The sequence below is a fragment of the Chelonia mydas genome, chromosome 3 (assembly GCF_015237465.2).
Source record: "Chelonia mydas isolate rCheMyd1 chromosome 3, rCheMyd1.pri.v2, whole genome shotgun sequence".
NCBI classification, from domain to species: Eukaryota; Metazoa; Chordata; order Testudines; family Cheloniidae; genus Chelonia; species Chelonia mydas.
In genome coordinates, this window is record NC_057851.1 from 9,980,814 (window position 1) to 9,999,875 (window position 19,062).

A 19,062-nucleotide genomic window follows, 5' to 3' on the forward strand; every position below is an offset into this window, starting at 1 on the left:
GCGGATAAGGCTTGGAGGAGGTGAGATTGATTGAAACAACAGAGACATTTCCCTTTTGTAAACTTGTTGCAACCCCTTTGTGGAACATTCTGGGCCCAATTCTGATCTCTCTTATACCAGTTTTCAGCACTCTAACAAAGCTGTAAGTGAAACAGGCCTCAGACCTTAAATTTCTTCTATTCTCCTCAATATGTACTTGTTTGGGGGAATCTCTCAGAGTTCACTGGGGTCCCACATGCACAATGAAATAATTTGGGCTGCCATTCTGATTCCTGAACGGGAGCCTGCTGCATATGGCCATGTCTGGAAGCTCTGGCAGAAGAGAAGGGGACCAGGTGGTGGGAGGTCTTAGAGGACAGGAGAACAGAGGGAGGACTGATGTGCCCTGACGCACCAAGGTGGGTGTTACACATCGTACAGCAAACTGCGATTCAATCCAACTCATCTGACAACAACACAAGCCAAATGGATTTGTGACAAGTGTAAGGAACAGGTAAAGATTTATCCATGTGACCTCACTGCAACAGAGAAATTTGTATGGCCCCAGGTCTAGGAATGCACCTGGGTGGATTTAACATACAATAGGGACCTTGTATTTTATTTATTTCTAATTTAAAGAAGGAAAACTAAATGGATTTTAATGGAAAAGAAATAGCAAAACAACCCCGGATTGCCAGTCAAAACACTCGCGCACACATTTCAGCAACACACCACCACAACCCGTTACTTTTATTAATAGGAAAATAACACAACATCATGGATGATACTGGGGTCCCTTGTGGATTTTCTGCCGCTCACAAGATTCTTGGGAGACCAATGAAAAAGATCCGATGATTTCAGAAGCAAGACATCGTCTCCCAGAGATCCTGCATGGACAAGTGATGCCATTGCACACTTTTAATACTGCAAAAAGGAAAGAAAGCCTCAGGTTCTGTGTTTGTACCCATTAAAACAAAGAAAATATGAGAGCAGATTTCAAATCAAAGGCAGAGCAAGGAACTTCCCCAGCACTGCAGGTATTCCTGGTAAACTCCAAAGCAGGGGATTCATTTTCCCGATGACAACATACCGCTACAGAGTTTTAGTGAACATCGTTGTAGCTAAATATGTGAACAGGCTGCCCACCTGGCTTACCAGATAAATACCAGCCTTCAGCACATGAATCTCCCCTCCTTTTACCCCTAACTCTCTTCTAAACGAGGAAGAGTCCCTTTTTTAATATTAATCCTTCCTGGTAACATACTACAAAGTTAAAGCAACAACCACAAAAAATAAATTGAGCACGGATGTAAAAACAAACAAACCCTGGCAAATTAAATATGAGAATTGCTGGAAGTAGTATGCAAATTAATTTTCCATTTAAATGTTCATCACAATTAAAACAAATCTTTAAATTTGAAGTTCCATTGAGGAATTTTATCAAAATTGTGAACTTTAAAATTTTTGACTAACTCTCTTACACAGAAAAAAATAAAATCAAAACTACATAGAATCATAAGACTGGAAGGGACCTTGAGAGGTCATCTAGTCCAAGGCCCCTGCCCTCGTGGCAGGACTAAGTATTATCTAGACCATCCCTGAAAGGTGTTTGTCCAACCTGCTCTTAAAAATCTCCAGTGATGGAGATTCCACAACCTCCTTAGGCAATTTATTCCAGTGGTTCACCACCCTGACAGTTAGGAAGTTTTTCCTACTGTCCAACTTAAACTTCCCTTGCTGCAACATAAAGTGTAGAATAATGTGACTCACATCCACGTGCAGTTTTTCTATCAAACACACTTTTGTCCACAGCTAAAATTAAAACAACAAATACTTAATTACATGATCAATATCTTATTCTGAAAGAATGCCTGAACATTTGAATTCTACCTCCCAGCTCACATAAGCCTAAAGCCTGATCCTATTCTGGCGGCAGTTCCATGCTAGCAGCCCTGTCTCCTGATAGCAGGGATCTCTGTACAAGCTCATTGAATCAGCCAGGAGAGCAGCACTGCTCTTGCTACAGTGGAGCTCCCACCTTCACATCCCCGGCCCTCAAGCTGCCTCTCTGGTGTTTTAGTGACTGGGAAAGTCTGTTCCTACCGCTCCTCTGCAACCTGTCTTTGTTGCAACATTAATTTGAGTACGCTGGGCATCCTGTATAGTTTATGTTCCAACGAGCAGGTAACAAAAAAGAACAGAGATAGAAAGGGCTGCAGATTTGTAATGTTCTTAAGTTCACTTTATGGTAGGAACCTTCATGTTTAAACCATTAAAAAGAAATTCTGAGCAATGTTAACATTGAAGTCACAAAGGTTTGTTATTGCTCTGGAATTCTAAAAGGAGAAATGCAAAGGCTCAGAGTATGTACTGAGCTGCCTTATGGACTGAAAGTAGCATAAATAAAGTGAACTGGTGCTTATTGAATTGCTCTGGAAAGTGAGCACATCTGATAATGGGCACGTCACCCACTGAACAGTGTGTGTTACGCATAGAATCAGAGAAGATTAGGGTTGGAAGAGACCTCAGGAGGTCATCTACTTCAACCCCCTTTTCAAAGCAGGACCAACACCAACTAAATCATCCCAGCCAGGGCTTTGTCAAGTTGGGCCTTAAAAATCTCTAAGGATGGAGATTCCACCACCTCCCTAGGTAACCCATTCCAGTGCTTCACCACCCTCCTAGTGAAATAGTGTTTCCTAATATCCAACCTAGACCTCCTCCACTGAAACTTGAGACCATTGCTCCTTGTTCTGTCATCTGCTACCACTGAGAACAGCCTAGCTCCATTCTCTTTGGAACCCCCCCTTCAGGTAGTTGAAGTCTGCTATCAAATCCCCCCTCACTCTTCTCTTCTGCAGACTAAACAAGCCCAGTTCCCTCAGACTCTCCTTGTAAGTCATGTGCCCCAGCCCCCTAATCATTTTCTCCTCCCCTCTGTGGAGTTGTGAGTCTGTTACATTCTCCAGCTAGAGGTGCAAGCATATGGAGATGTGTGTTTTTAGCTCTGGAGGCCTCTAGTTCAAACCACAGAGTGCTGGCCAAGACGGCGTGGCAGCCATCACACATGCACACTTGACATCGCTTCCATCTTGGAAAAACACATGAACAGCTTTACACTCTGGTTTGCAGGATCGGGACCCAGATGTTCTATACCACAGCTCCAAGCATGCTGCCCAGCACCTGCTGTAACTGCAGTTTTCACACATTCACCATTTTGTTCATTTCCAGTTTTTCACACTGAGTCCATCTCCCTGAACTCTGTAGCGAGGACTCAGCCAGACATTGAGTTTCAATGTTCTGCCATTTTTGAGTCAACTGGTTTGAAAATACCTGTACATTTTTTTATTCTGAGAAAATCGTGGTTATTTCCAGACCATGTGGTTGCAGCTCATCTTCCCATCATCAGACTTGGCCACTGCCCCAGTTTCCCCTGTTGAGCAGGTGGTTTACCCACAGCTAAACCAAACCTCCCCCAGCTGGGTCACATAAAATAGTCAAAAAGAGAAAACAAAACTCTCTGGGTTAGAGGCGCTTCCTCTGGAGCTAAGTGAATATTTTTTCCCCTTCATCTGTTTTCATGTAGTATGTGTCCCAAATTATCCTCTTCTCAGATCCTCTCTGAGATCATAGATTTATAGGTTCTTAGATGCCAAGGCCAGAAGGCTCCAGTGAGATCATCTAAGCCAGGGGTTCTCAAACTTCATTGCACCATGACCCCTTTCCAACAACAAAAATTACTACATGACCCCAGGCGTGGGGACCAAAGCCCATCCCAGCCCCACTGCTCTGGGTGGGGGCGCCAAGGCCCAAGGGCTTGAGCCCCAGGCAGGGGCCCTGTAACCTGAGCCCCCCATCCAGGGCTGAAGCCTCGGACTTCGGCCCAGGGCAGGGGGGCTCAGGCTTTAGGCCCGGGCGGTGGGGCTCGGGTTTCGGCTCCAGCCCCAGGCCCCAGCAAGTCTAAGCCAGCCCTGGTGACCCCATTAAAATGGGGTCACGACCCACAGTTTGAGAACCGCTGTTCTAGTCTGACCTCCTGTATAACACAGGCCAAAGAACATCCCCAAAATAATTCAGAGTCTATATTTAAAAAAAAAATCAAAATCCAATCTTGATTAAAAAATTGACAATGAGGGAGACTCAGCCATAGTCCTTGGTAAATTTTTCCAGTTGTTAATTATCCTCATTGTTAAAAAGTTACACCTCATTCCCAGTCTGTTGTTTGGCTTCAACATCCAGCTATTGGGTCCTGTTATAACTTTGTCTGCTACAATGATGAGCCCGTTATTATATATTAATTCCCCATTTAGGTACTTATTGTGACACAGGCATACCCATGTAGGTATATTACCTCGCATCCAGTCATCTGGCCTTATTGTGAGTGCTACCAAGAAAATGCTATGGTTGAATCTCTCTTCAGCTAGTTATTGAAGAAAATAGGATCCTTTTGTCAGTGACAGAGAAAGTGATATATAAACATCTTGAGAGGTTTAAAAGTATAACTCTTGATCAGAAGCCAACAAGTGGTAGTTATTCTAGTTGGTCTATGATATATTCAATCATTTTATATCAGAACATGGCAGACATCCCTTGCCTCCCACACACATACATGTTTAACAGAGGTCAAAATTTGTAGGGAATTCTTTTTGGTAAACAAAGCGTGAAAGTTCTAAGGATGCTGCCGGTCTGAGGAGAGCAGCCATTTTGATTGCAGAGTTGCTGCAGACTGATACGAAGGAGACACATCCCCCACGCTCTCCCCATGGAGACTTTACTTTTGTTTTTCCCTGTTGTTTTCCCTATTCTAAAATAAGCCAACATGCAGACATAGGAGTGAATCTGGCCACAGCCCCTGCCTGTATTGTGTTGCTCTGGCAACATATAGGGGCTATAAAAGGGGCTGGGGAAGAGTTACCCCAATTTATGAGTAACACGTGGCTGACATAACTGGCCCTATGTTGCCTTTCTTGCAAGCAATGTCCTGAGGGTGGTGCTGGAGATGATACTGGGTGTTATCAGGTCTCAGAGGGGCAGGCTCTATATAGCACTAAGCACTATGGATTCTCCAGGCTTGGGACTGGCCATAGGCAGCCTGGGTAAGGCAGCTCTAAGTAAGAGAATTCAATAAGGTTGTTCTAACATATTCTAGGCTAACATACGCTAGTGCCAATCCAGCCTCCAGGCAGTCCAGAATCAGGACAGCCTAGGAGCCTTCTTTGCCCGCCCCGCCTCTGGGCTGTACGTTCTAAGTCTCCAAGGGAATTAGATAACAGCTTGCATATATAAAGGAGAGAAACAACTCTTTTGGTTCACACAGTACCGTTCCCTCTGTGCAATCCTGAACTTACCCTCCTGCAGCAAAGGCGCCAAGAACAGCAGCGTCCAATGTTATAAGTATTTGCGGGACATTGCCAAGGGTAGCATCTACCCCCATTTTGTAGACATCGCATGGTGGCACCAAGACTATAGGTAAATCCTGCGGAAAGAAAAAAAGATTCTTCGTTTTCATTCACACGGCAGGGCCAAAAAAAAAAAAAGGTGGAAGCATAATGGGCATTTCCCAGTCACTGAGACTCAGACAAGTCACAATTATCTTCCTGTGCACCATTTTACTAATACTTAAATGGCTGTAATTCTCCGCCCATTCAATGGCTGCCCCTAGGAAGAGAACAGAGTGAGAGAATTAAGCACGTGCTCTGGCTCCCTGGCTGCGCACTGCAGAACCCTAGCACTGAGCATGGATGTCCGTCACAGCCCCACACCTTTAAAGGTTAGAAAAGCAGGTAGCTGCCTGCATCCCCAACTTCCCTTAACGGCTGCTGCTGTGCTTCTTTCTGCTTCCTAACAGTGATGTACCAGGCAGTATCATAAATGCTGATTGGCCAAGCAAGGTTGAACCAGCGCAGCATTGGGCTGCATGGCTGCAAGACTTAGAAACCGGAGGGTTTGAACAAGTCCTTGCCGCTCCAAATGGACTCTGCACAGACATTCTTGTGAAGGCTCTGCACACAGGAATAGTTTCTTCTTGAACAGTTGCTCGGTTTGGACTTGCCAAACCAGCAGGTCCTTGTGAGAATGTTGCCTAAATGTCCATCACCTCACCATTTATTATACTTTCAGTAGACTATTTAAAACTGGATTTTATCTGTGCTTTCCTTAAAGTATCCACTACACACGGACATAAGCTGAGACCTAAACAGTATTGTTTCATTGCTTCCCTGTGCTACACATGTCTGTATGTGATGTCTCTCTTGTCTTATACTCCGATTGTAAATCCTTTGGTAAAGGAAGTGTGTCTTTGTTGTATATTAGTTCAGAGACTGACAATATGGGGTCCCAGTCTGTGACTGGGGGTCCTCGGTTCTAACATAATAATAATTAATAAATAATAAAGAATGCATTGTCATTTCTGTAGAAACTCTTACAACCCCTGCAAATGCATTTCCAGGAATGAAGCCAAGCACACAGATATGGCAGACTATGCCTGGGGTCAGTGAGGTTAAAACATTGACACAACGATCTGCCACATTAATGATGTGGCTTCTATTCCCCAATTTATGTAATCTCTAAATGGGGCGTGAGATATTGCTTAATAAAAGGGGTGTGAAAGCTCTGAATAATGAACACTAGTCAACAGACGAAGTTAGCCTGTAATTCATGCTCTCCTGGCTCGCAACTTACTTCACCATCCCCTAGTATATTTTCATCAAGTCAGGCCAGAAGGAAAGGATACATCTTGTGTGTTTCCTGTGCAGATGCTCAGCTCTGTTTGGCATCAGGCCCACCCAGCAGGAATAGCGGGCAAAACGGGCAGTGTGCCACAGGCCTTGTATTTGAGAGGATTCCCAAAATGACAGTAGCTCGGTCAAATTTGATTGAGAGACACTGCGACCAATGTACCCTTCTAACAATGTGCACGTGAATGACTTGTGAATACCGGAGCTGGATGTAGTACAGTATTCCACTGTGATATGTAGTAGCATTTTAGTTCTGTCACTCCCAGGACATTAGGGAGGCAAGCTGGGAGGTCCCAGGATATCAGAGAGACCTGAAGAGCTCTACGTGGCTTGAAAGCTGTTTATCTCACCGACATAAGTTGGTCCAGTAAAACGATATCACTTCACCCAACCTATCTCTATAGTATTCTATCAGCAATCACACCAGGGTGAAATACAGGGCTAAAAAAACCTGTCCACTCCTATTTGAGATTCCTCTGTTTATTAATCCAAGGATATCATTAGCTCTTTTGGCCACAGCATTGCACTGGGGAGCTCAGATTCAGCTCCTCGTGCAGTATGACCTACACATCTTGTTCAGAGTCCCTGCTTCCCAGGATAGAGTCCTCCATCCTGAAAGTATGGCCTACATTCTTTGTTCTTAGATCTATATTTCTGCATTTAGCCATATTAAGATGCATATTGTTTTGCTTGTGCCAGGCTTACCAGGTGATCCAGATTGCTCTGTCTTTGTGACATGTTCTCTTCATTATTTACCACTCAGCCAGTTTTTGTGTTGTCTATGAAATTTATCAGTGATGATTTCGTTTTCTTCCAGGTCATTGATAAAAATGTTAAATAGCATAGGGCCTAGGACCGATACTTGTACGATCCCACTACATAGAATGGTGGGGATATTTTTATAGGATATAGTTCTGCCAAATCTGAATAGATTTTTATAGGCACATCAAATGCACCTTCCTGACCCTACGACTATTCTGCAGCCAAATTTCAAACATCTACTGAAAACCAAATAAGCATTAGCGAGCTTCAGAAAACAAGCTGGAAAAATATGAAAGTTTTAGGCAGGCTTAGTACAGTTCACAAACCTTCTTCCATATTCTCCTTTAATTTCACTAAGATCTTACCTGGGATAATCTGCAGCACAAAGAAGAGGACAACAGAAAGAAGGTAAAGAATCTTCATGGCTGATGTTTGGCTGGGAACTCCACACCACTGGAGAGAAGAGACAGTAAGATAGTTAGGAGACAGAGAGTCTCCCTCTTTATAGGGTGCTGGGGATTGCGATATGCTAATCTGTTGAAATCTCTTTTTTATGCCAGTGACATTTAAAAGGTGTGTGCTGCAATCTGTTAATTGTAATGATTATTTGTAAAGCACCATAAAATCCTTGGAGAATTTCAGGGAAATAAAACTGTCAAATCCCTGCCTTGAGGAAGTTACAATATGAATATTTACACCTAGCAGACATGTATTGCCTGGTCGGAAGCCATTTGAAGATAAAACAAAAGGCCCTTTGCTCTGCTCAAGGGGTGCTGTTTTACCTACTCATATGATGGGAACAGAGTTGCCCCAACTCTAAGAATGTTTAACTCCAAAACTGACATAACAGATGCTCTATGGGTTTCAAAGTTTGGTTTGGAGCCAAATTTTGGCCTTAAGAAGTCACTCAAAATATATTTGTAGAAGACTTTTAATTCTCCCAAATTCTACCCCGGCCTTGTTTTTACATACTGCTTTTATTAAATTTTGGTCTATATTTTACTCTTCCAGATTATAGATTGCCCCATCTTTGTTTCAGGAGATGGAGGAATAACTCTTCATTTCCATGGTATAAGATTCTTCAATTTATTATAGTTAGGTGGGGTTTCTCCATTACTCACTTACTGTGGATACTTTTTAATCAATGTAATCAACTACTCAAACAAACAGAGAGTAACTGATATTACCCAACAAGAAGATCTGGCTATGATTCATAATTCTAAATGTGCCTTTTGCCTTTCTACTTTGAAGATAGCTCATGTTTTTGATCTGTATTTGAATGAGATCAAATCCTCATTTATGTATGACATATACTCAGCTAAGATTCCAAACCACAGAAACTGCTTTCCTTAAAGGTAAATAAGAAAAGTCCCTTCACATTGTCATTTTTGTCCATGTAAATCTGGAGCATTGGAAAAATCTACTTCATTATCTTTTAGACTGCAGAATCCATCTTCTGAGAGCACACTGGATTTGATATCTTTTGTATAAAAATAATTGTTCTCACCATCTGAAATGATAATTCTTTTATTTTTTTCTTAATCCATGGTAGTAATCAAATTGGTGGCAATTTTTGCATTTTTAGCATTGTGCCAAAGAGTTTTGATTAGGTTCTAACTGACATTTTAACGTGTTACATGGTTGTTAGTGTTGGTGCAATTTTTTCTTTTTGGATTTGCAAAAGACATATGCCATGTGTGGTTTAATAAAATGGAACTGAATTGCAGGGTAGTGACAACATAACTCTCCTTTAGTTAGAATCATAGAATATCAGGGTTGGAAGGGACCTCAGGAGGTCATCTAGTCCAACCCCCTGCTCAAAGCAGGACCAATCCCCAGTTTTTGCCCCCAGTCCCTGAATGGCCCCCTCAAGGATTGAACTCACAACCCTGGGTTTAGCAGGTCAATGCTCAAACCACTGAGCTATCCCTCCCCCCTTCTTAGAATTCAGAACAAGAAGACACCAAAACCCCAAAAGAGAGACAGAGAAAGGAGGTTGCTCCCTAAAAGAGAAAGGCACAACTCACCCCACCTTACTGGAGGCTGAGTGGCTGGCTGCTGACTAACAGCTAAGGCCAGATCTCACACTTCCCTGTAAAGCCCCTTCACCTTCAAGAAGGACCAGATATCTTCAGTGGCACAGGAGCCAGCAAACAGAGCTGTAAACAGGGGAGTTTGAGTGGGAGTTCTGTTGGAGGAGAAGGACTTAGGTGGGAAGGCTATGACAGATACAAAGGCAGCAGTGGTAGTGACCCAAGCAGTGGAAGACACAATGAAGATGACTGGACGTGGAAGCTGCGGCATGTACATGATCCTGGAGGGGGTACCTGAAAAGAGTTTTGTCTGCATGAAGTGCTGCCTGGCAGAGCTGATGGAAGAAAAGGATAGGTTCCTGGGTTAGTGGTTCTGTTGTGTGGTATGTGGTTGCTGGTGAGTATTTGCTTCAGGTTGGGGGGCAACAAAGCCCGTTGCCAACTGTGCCCACATATCTATTCAGGGGACACCATCACAGGGCCTAATAACATCAGCCACACTATCAGAGGCTCGTTCACCTGCACATCCACCAATGTGATATATGCCATCATGTGCCAGCAATGCCCCTCTGCCATGTACATTGGTCAAACTGGACAGTCTCTACGTAAAAGAATAAATGGACACAAATCAGATGTCAAGAATTATAACATTCATAAACCAGTCGGAGAACACTTCAATCTCTCTGGTCACGCAATCACAGACATGAAAGTTGCAATATTACAACAAAAAAACTTCAAATCCAGACTCCAGCGAGAAACTGTGGAATTGGAATTCATTTGCAAATTGGATACAATTAACTTAGGCTTGAACAGAGACTGGGAGTGGCTAAGTCATTATGCAAGGTAATCTATTTCCCCTTGTTTTTTCCTATTTCCCCCCCCCCCCCCCCCCGCCCCAAGACGTTCTTGTTAAACCCTGGATTTGTGCTGGAAATGGCCCACCTTGATTATCATACACATTGTAAGGAGAGTGGTCACTTTAGATAAGCTATTACCAGCAGGAGAGTGGGTTTGTGTCGGGGGGGGGGGGAAGAGAAAACCTGGATTTGTGCTGGAAATGGCCCAACTTGATTATCATACACATTGTAAGGAGAGTGATCACTCTAGATAAGCTATTACCAGCAGGAGAGTGGGGTGGGGGGAGGTATTTTTTCATGCTTTGTGTGTATAAAAAGATCTTCTACACTTTCCACAGTATGCATCCGATGAAGTGAGCTGTAGCTCACGAAAGCTTATGCTCAAATAAATTGGTTAGTCTCTAAGGTGCCACAAGTACTCCTTTTCTTTTTGCAAATACAGACTAACATGGCTGTTACTCTGAAACTTGTAATTTTAATGTGGTTTTCAATACAGCGCTCTTTCCCCACAGGTGGCGATGTTCTAGCTGGATCCCCTCCAGCTGCAGACTGGAACATCAGGATCTGCCCTTAATTGGTGCCTTCCTGTTGCATTGATGACCACATCTGGCTGTGGGAGAGGCTATAGGGTGTGGGTGACATAGATAGGGATGAGAAAACTTCTCCATATAAAATAAGAAACCACACTCTGCAGAAAAATTAAAAGTGCTGCTTTTCCCCCTTCTTCTGCCAATTAACCCACCTTGGCATCTTCTCAGAACCACCTGGAAGTCGGAATGAAGCCTGGCTGAAGCTTGAAGATTCACTTAACCCCTGGCACCTGACCACCCTGCACCCAAATCTCCATCCCTCAGGAAGATTGGGGTGAGGGGTGGTGAATATTCTTCTTGTGTCCCATCAAACCTCCTCTCTATAGGCCCCTCACAACAGATCCTTCCCTCCCAACAGCCCCATGCTTCCCTCTTGTTTTGTGCTCTGATCTAGAGGGGAGACCAAGCTACCATCTGCTCTTCCTGCCCAGCACCTTGAGGAAATGGCCCATCACCCTGCTCACTTTCCAGAGAGTGGTTGGTGGCCCTCTCCTCTTCCCACTATCTTAGAGGTCTGGCTGGCCGCCCTCACAGGCTAAAGACCCTGATATATTCTCAGACACAGGAACCCTTATGCTTTAGTAGCAGGATGTGGCAATTCTTCATTTTATACTAGGTCAGGCATTTCCTAACACTCTTCATGCACTGCTGATATTTAACCAAGGTGCTGCAGATTAATTGCAAAAGAGAAACTAGCACTGGGCCTGTGTTCTTTTCTGACTCTTTACAAGCTTTCAAGAGACCTGAAGAGTGTTTTGGTTTTTAATTTGTTTTGTTTTTTCTCCTTGTTACTTACCTGAGCAGTATCAGGAAAACCAAGTCTGGTCTTCTCTCTTTTGCTGGAAGGCTCTTTGGAGGCTCCACAGGTTTGAGGTTCCTCAACCCTAAATGGAAAGCGTGACAGGATTTTGACTCTTTAACAAGGAAATTTTATTTCCTAACTGCTTAAAATTATTTGAATACCATAGGTGTTAATAAACACCCCCCTCAAAAAAAGAGTTTTAAAATCTTGCTTACTAACTATTTCTGCAGGGATCATCTCCCAGTCCTCCTGGTGGTCGGTCTTTGGCCAACTTGGCACTACTCCATACTCTTCCCCCAGGAGCAGTTTCTCTGTCTGTACTTTGAGCTGTCACCAGAAATATCCAGTTTTAAGTCAGCTGACATTATGTAAAGTCTTTTCATATTCCACGATGATGCTGTCTGTGTGTCATAGCTCATCATGCAGCAACTCCATACCCTTCCCCCAGGAGCAGTTTCTCTGTCTGTACTTTGAGCTGTCACCAGAAATATCCAGTTTTAAGTCAGTAGACATTATGTAAAGTCTTTTCATATTTCACGATGATGCTGTCTGTGTGTCATAGCTCATTCATTTGCTTGGTTCATCGCCAATAGTGTTTCTAACAATTAATGAAATAAAAATAACAGCTGTATAACCTCCTCTAATCACATATGATTATTTTCTATACTTTATTTGCATGCTAGTAGGATTGCTTCACATGTTAAATTGTCTCTTTGCTACTGGCAAGAAACAGGATATCAGGCCATGTGGTTGTTTAGGTCTTATAACTTACTAATTGGGTTTACCTCACAGACTTTCAGTTGGCACTAGCCTCTCAATATAACAATTGAACAGATCACCTTCTGTAATATAAAAAATAATGGATTGTTATATCTTTGTTAATAATTAGTTAAGATAACATTTGTATTTAAAATATACAGCTGTGTGTGTGTGCGTGCGCATTATAGAATAAAAAGATAAACAAAATTCCTTTACAATGTAACAAGTATTTTCAGCTAGCTTAGCCAACTTGCTGTTACTCAGTTTAACTCCTAGGTGAAACACAGAAGCCTCACCTGCTATTTGACATGTTTTAAAGGCTTAGGACTAAGTTATGGTTGTTTATGACATTATTGTAGATGACAAGCCTGTGACGGGTTGGGTCACAGAGACCTGCTTGGGACTGCCACCTGACGTGCTGAGACTACCTCCAAGCTCGTTCTCCCTGACAGCTTGGGACTTCATTACCCTGTCTTGTTGAGCCAGACATGCTAGCCTGCTGCAAACACAGACCCAGGTCTGAACCACATCCCCCAAAAGCTGCAGGCTTAACTGAAAACAGCTTAAGAAGTGCTCCTGTCTCCAGCACCTAGATACCCAGTTTCCCAATGCGGTCCAAACCCCCAAATAAATCCGTTTTACTCTGCATAAAGCTTATACAGGGTAAACTCATAAATTGTTCACCCTCTATAACACTGATAGAGAGATATGCACAGCTATTTGCTCCCCCAGGTATTAATTACTTGCTCTAGGTTAATTAATAAGCAAAAAGAGATTTTATTAAGTATAAAAAATAGGATTTAAGTAGTTCCAAGTACTAATAGGCAGAACAAAGTAAATTACCAAGCAAAATAAAACACAAATATGCAAGTCTAAGCCTAATACAGTAGGAAACTAAATGCAGGTAAATCTCACCCTCAGAGATGTTCCAATAATCTTATTTCACAGACTAGACTCCTTCCTAGTCTGGGTCCAGCAATCACTCACACCGCCGTAGTTACTGTCCTTTGTTCTGGATTCTTTCAGGCATCTTTTTGTGGTGGAGAGGTGACCTTTTGAGCCAGATGAAGATAAAATGGAGGGGTTTCCAGGGCCTTTTATATTCTCTCTCTTGTGGATGGAAACCCCTTTGTTCTCCTGTGCAAAATCACAACAACAAGATGGAGTCTGCAGCCACCTCGGAAAGTCACATGTCTATGGATGATTCAGCTTTTTGCAGGCCAATGCCATTGTTTACATGTTAGTTCGAACATTCCCAGGAAAGCTCAGCTGTGGATTGGCATCTCCCAAAGTCCATTGTTAGTTAAGTACTCCCAATTACTTGAATAACCCCTTCACACTATGTTTACCAAATCAGCTGTATGTGCTTCCAAACACTTTAAATACATGCATAGAGCCAACACTCATAACTTCAGATATAAAAATGATACATGCATACAAATAGGATGAATATATTCAGTAGATCATAACCTTTGCAAAGACGTGTTACATGGCATATCTAGCATAAAACATATTCCAGTTATGTCATATTGACACTCATAAGCATATTTCTATAAAGCATTATGGGGGGCAATGTCACACCCTCCTCCTGAAATTACTGCCAGAGACTTGGACACTGTCCATGGCAGAGACAGTACATGTAAAATCCCTGTTTGTCTCTAGTCACACCTCCTTCCAGTACCTTTAAACCTTATGATGTCATTCATAGGTGTTTTAGCAAAGTTCTGAGTTCTTGGTCCCTGGAAACATGCTGGGGTGTAGTACCATTAACAGAATGCAGTTAGCAACATCAGTTAAAGTATTGGAGTCTTGGCATTTACACCAATGCCAGGAGGCAGTGTGCCTCAGTTTCCCCTTCCACACATCAGCTTAGGCCTGTTATGCTTTTGCTGCTGTGCCAAGCTTCCAGCCTGTTTACAGATATAAGCTGAAAAGCAACATGCTTGTGGGACTGTTTTGTCACCATCCCTGGCATGTGCAAACGTTTTTTCCACAAATCAGGTATGTCACACATCTTTAAAGCATTTACCATTAGTATTAACTCCTTCGTCTTGACCCATAGATGAAGTAGCAAAAGACACAAGATTAACAGCAAATCTACGGTGGACAGGCTTTGTCCATACAATTTAGCTTGTTTAGTGTCTATTGCATTTCCCAGTTCCTTTGTGTACCATGGTAGGTGCTCTGATACAGATTCTTCTGCCTCTTTGGAGAAGGCTTTCAATTCAGCCATGTGTTTGAGGCTTTGGCAAGGAAAGGGTGCACTGCAACCATGCCTGTCCTTGGCCCCTCCCTCTGGAATTTCTTTGGATTGGACCCCTCCCCCTGCTTGTGAAGCTTCCCAAATGCAAAGTTTTTTAAATGCAGTTTTTTCACCCTCTTCCTGGGGAAGAACCTCCCTACAAAAGGTAGGTAGACCCGCCTGTCCCCCCTCACCTTCTGTCAGGACTTTCTTCTCTGGGCCAGACACTCCTGTGTCCCCCAGTAGGGAAGGTGGCTGGACCCAGCTATAGGGTTACAGCTACCGGCTATGACAGACCCTTCATTGGCCAGCAAAATCCCCCCCACTTTCCCTCAGGTTGGGCTTGTTTCCAGCTACAGAGTCCTTGGGGTCCATTCCCACAGCAGCAGATCGAGGGAAGTGATTCGTCCCCTCTGTTCAGCACTGGTGAGGCTCCATCTGGAGGTTTGGGCCCCCCACTACAGAAAGGATGTGGACAAATTGGAGAGAGTCCAGCGGAGGGCAGCAAAAATGATTAGGGGGTTGGGGCACATGATTTACAAGGCGAAGCTGAGGGAACTGGGCTTATTTAGTCTGCAGAAGAGAAGAGTGAGGGGGGATTTGATATCAGCCTTCAACTTCCTGAAGTTCCAAAGAGGATGGAGCTCGGCTGTTCTCAGTGGTGGCAGATGTTAGAACAAGGAGCAATGGTCTCAAGTTGCAGTGGGGGAGGTCTAGTTTGGATATTAGGAAAAACTATTTCACTAGGAGAGTGGTGAAGCACTGGAATGGGTTACCAGGGAGGTGGTGGAATCTCCTTCCTTAGAGGTTTTTAAGGCCCAGCTTGACAAAGCCCTGGCTGGGATGATTTAGTTGGTGTTGGTCCTGCTTTGAGCAGGGGGTTGGACAAGATGACCTCCTGAGGTCTCTTCCAACCCTAATCTTCTATGATAGTTCCATTATCCTAGCTCTAGATTTTTTTTTCCTTTTACAATTTGATCTCCTGGGGTAGAATTTACTCCTTGGATAGTAATTGCCAGGATCATGCCATTTTCCTTTTCTGTGAAGCTGAACCGGGAAGGATGATCTCATTGTTCAGTCACCGAGCATTAGGGACTGGGATGTAGGTGGGCTGGCCTAGTGGTCAGAGTAGGAGTCAGGTCTAGTGGGTGGAGCAGGCCTCCAGGTAGAGAATGGAGTGGAGGGTCATAACCAGAGTCAACTGCTGCTTATCAGAGCCAGGGGTCGAGTTGGAGTCAGAGCCAGGAATCAAAGCTGAGGGCAGAGCCGAGGTCAGATACCAAATGCCAGAGCCAAGGGGTCAAGCCAGAATCAGAGCCAGAGCGGGGAGGGGTAAGTGATAGTCAGAAGAGAGGCATAACAGAAAGTGCTGGAGGTGAGGCAAGGATCAGGCATGGAGCCAGAGCTCAGTGGGAGCTAGGAGCGAAGGCAGGGCTGAGGCAAGAGGCAGGAGCGGAGAGGAATCAGGAACAGGGTTGGGTGTGGAATGCAGGAAGCAGTCACAAGCAAGGTGTAACGCAGCAGCAACAGGGAATCATCCAGTGACTCAGACAACTTCCTGTGCCTCCTTCTGGCTTAAATAGCATGGTTGGGCCAGTCAGTGGAGCTGGGTGAACCTCCAGTGAGGGCTCCCAGGGGTGGTGCTTTGGCTGAGGCTGTCATCCTGCTAGCTCCACAGCCTGCAAGGTTTCAGCAGATATTGGCTAGTGGCCAGAATGCAATGGCTGTCTGGGAGCTTTTAGGCCTGGGTTTCAGTCCTCGGACATCATGGTGAGAAATCTGGGTTTAGTTCCCAGTTCTGCCACAGACTCATTATGTAACCATGGGCAAGTCACTTCATCTCTCTGGGTCTTGTCCCTTCATTTGTACAATGGGGTTAATAGTACTTTCTTTGTCTGTCCTATTTCAACTTCTTTGGGAGAAGAACCGTCCTTTGCTATGTGCAGTGCCTAGCACAATGGGGCTCTCATCTAGGTTGAGGCCTCTAAGCGTGACCACAATAATAACAGGTGAAAATAGGGTCTGATTATAAAGGACCCCAGAGCAGCAGCCTTGCCACTGACCATGGCAGTCTGCATCGTGGCAGGGCCTTGGGCCAACATTACAAGATCACGCAAGAAAAATGCAAATGTGGTACACAGTTTTGCAGGTGAAATTCACTGATGTTGTTCCAAAGCCCACAAGCCAAGTGCATGTTTCAGCAATATGATCCCATACCAACTTGCTTTTATTAAAAAGAAAATAACAAATACTTACAGGTGATATGAGGGCTGCCTTCTGCAATTTCTCCAGCATGTGAGGTTTTTTACAACCCAAATGATGGGGCACTTTTGACCTCCACGGAAGCAGGATCTGATGATTTCATAAGCAAGGGATGTCTACCAGATTCCCAGGCAGCCTGCCTATATAATCAGTCATGCCTTCACCTTTACAAAGGAAAGAGTCACTCTGATATGCAAAACAGGGATAATATAATATCTGAATTCAAATAAAAAGTACAGAAGGAATCGCCCAGTGACTGAATGGTGAGTGCAGATATTCCTGGTTAACTCCAGAGCAGGGAATTCATTTTCCCTACAGCAACATTTTGCTACAGAATGTTATGGGAGTTAGTCATATGTGTCCAAACAGGTGAACAGGTTGCCTACCTGGCTTTAACAGGTAAATACCAGCTTTTGAACATGGAATTTCCCCTCACCTCACCTCTAACTCTCTAGTAAAGAAGGCAGGGTTTCTGCCTTTTTAAAAACAGCTTCCCTATGTGCATTCTACAAAGCTCAACTGATGATCACAAAAATCAATCTTGCTGTCACATGATAGAAAAAAGAACCACAACCAATTAAACATCAGAGCTGGTCAAAAAATAATCCACAGTTTTTATGGAAATTTCATGCCTGTTCGTTGAAATTCAAAATTCAACCGAAAAATTCAGTTGAAATTTGAAATTACATCATGCCAATGATAAAAAAATGCACTGTAGAACTACAAGATTCACATTCATGCACCGCTGTTCTATCAACTACAGCTTCAGCCCCAGAAGAAATGACAAATGACAAATATGCATTTAGGTGATAAATAACTAATTCTGAGGGAATGCAGGGAAACTCCAATTCTGCCTCAAGTCGTGGCCCTATTCTTGTGGCAGTTCCATGCTAGCAGCCATGGGCTGGTGATAACAGGGACGAATGGATGAATGGACTATAAGGTGTATAGAAAGCTGGCTAGATTGTCGGGCTCAATGAGTAGTGATCAACGGCTCTATGTCTAGTTGGCAGCCGGTATCAAGCCGAGTTCCCCGGGGGTTAGTTTTGTTCAACATCTTTATTAATGATCTGGATGATGGTATTAATTGCACTCTCAGCAAGTTTGCAGATGACACTAAGATGTGGGGAGAGGTAGATATACTGGAGGGTAGGGATATGGTCCAGAGTGACATAGACATATTGGAGGATTGGGCCAAAAGAAATCTGATGAGGTTCAACAAGGACAAGTACAGAGTCCTGCATTTAGGAAGGAAGAATCCCATTTACTGCTACAGGCTGGGGGCCAACTGGCTAAGCAGCAGTTCTGCAGAAAAGGACCTGAGGATTACAGTGGCCGAGAAGCTGGATATGAGTCAGCAGTGTGCCCTTGTTGCCAAGAAGGCTAATGGCATATTGAGCTGCATTAGTAGGAGCATTGCCAGCAGATCGAAGGAATTGATTATTCCTCTCTATTCGGCACATTGTGAGGCCACATATGGTGTATTGCATCCCATTTGGGGCCCCTCACTACAGAAAGGATGTGGACAAATTGGAGAGAGTCCAGTGGAGGGCAACAAAAATGATCAGGGGCTGGGGCACATGACTTACAAGGAGAGTTTGAGGCTTGTTTAGTCTGCAGAAGAGAAGAGTGAGGGGGGATTTGATAGCAGCCTTCAACTCCCTGAAGGGGGGTTCCAAAGAGGATGGAGCTCGGCTGTTCTCAATGGTGGCAGATGACAGAACAAGAAGCAATGGTTTCAAGTTGCAGGGAGGTCTAGGTTGGATATTAGAAAACACTATTTCACTAGGAGGGTGGTGAAGCACTGGAATGGGTTACCTAGGGAGGTGGTGGCATCTCCATCCTTAGAGGTTTTTAAGGCCCGGCTTGACAAAGTTGGTGTTGGTCCTCCTTTGAGCAGGGTATTGGACTAGATGACCTCCTGAGGTCTCTTCCAACCCTAATATTCTGTGATTCTATGTTTCCCTTCGTTAGGGTCTATGTGTCTGAAACACACTTCAATTCATAGTGGGTAGTGGGAGGAGTTCTTAGAGGGGTCA

General features: G+C 43.9%; 1 non-coding gene across 1 annotated transcript; it reads right to left on the minus strand.

Moving 5' to 3' along the window:
• Window positions 1-697: 697 nt before the first annotated feature.
• On the minus strand, window positions 698-7,979 carry LOC114018371. The gene is made up of 3 exons (XR_005224536.2): window positions 7,844-7,979; window positions 5,328-5,455; window positions 698-903 (listed from the first exon to the last, which is right to left on the minus strand). It is a non-coding gene; the product is annotated as an uncharacterized LOC114018371 (transcript).
• Window positions 7,980-19,062: the final 11,083 nt, after the last annotated feature.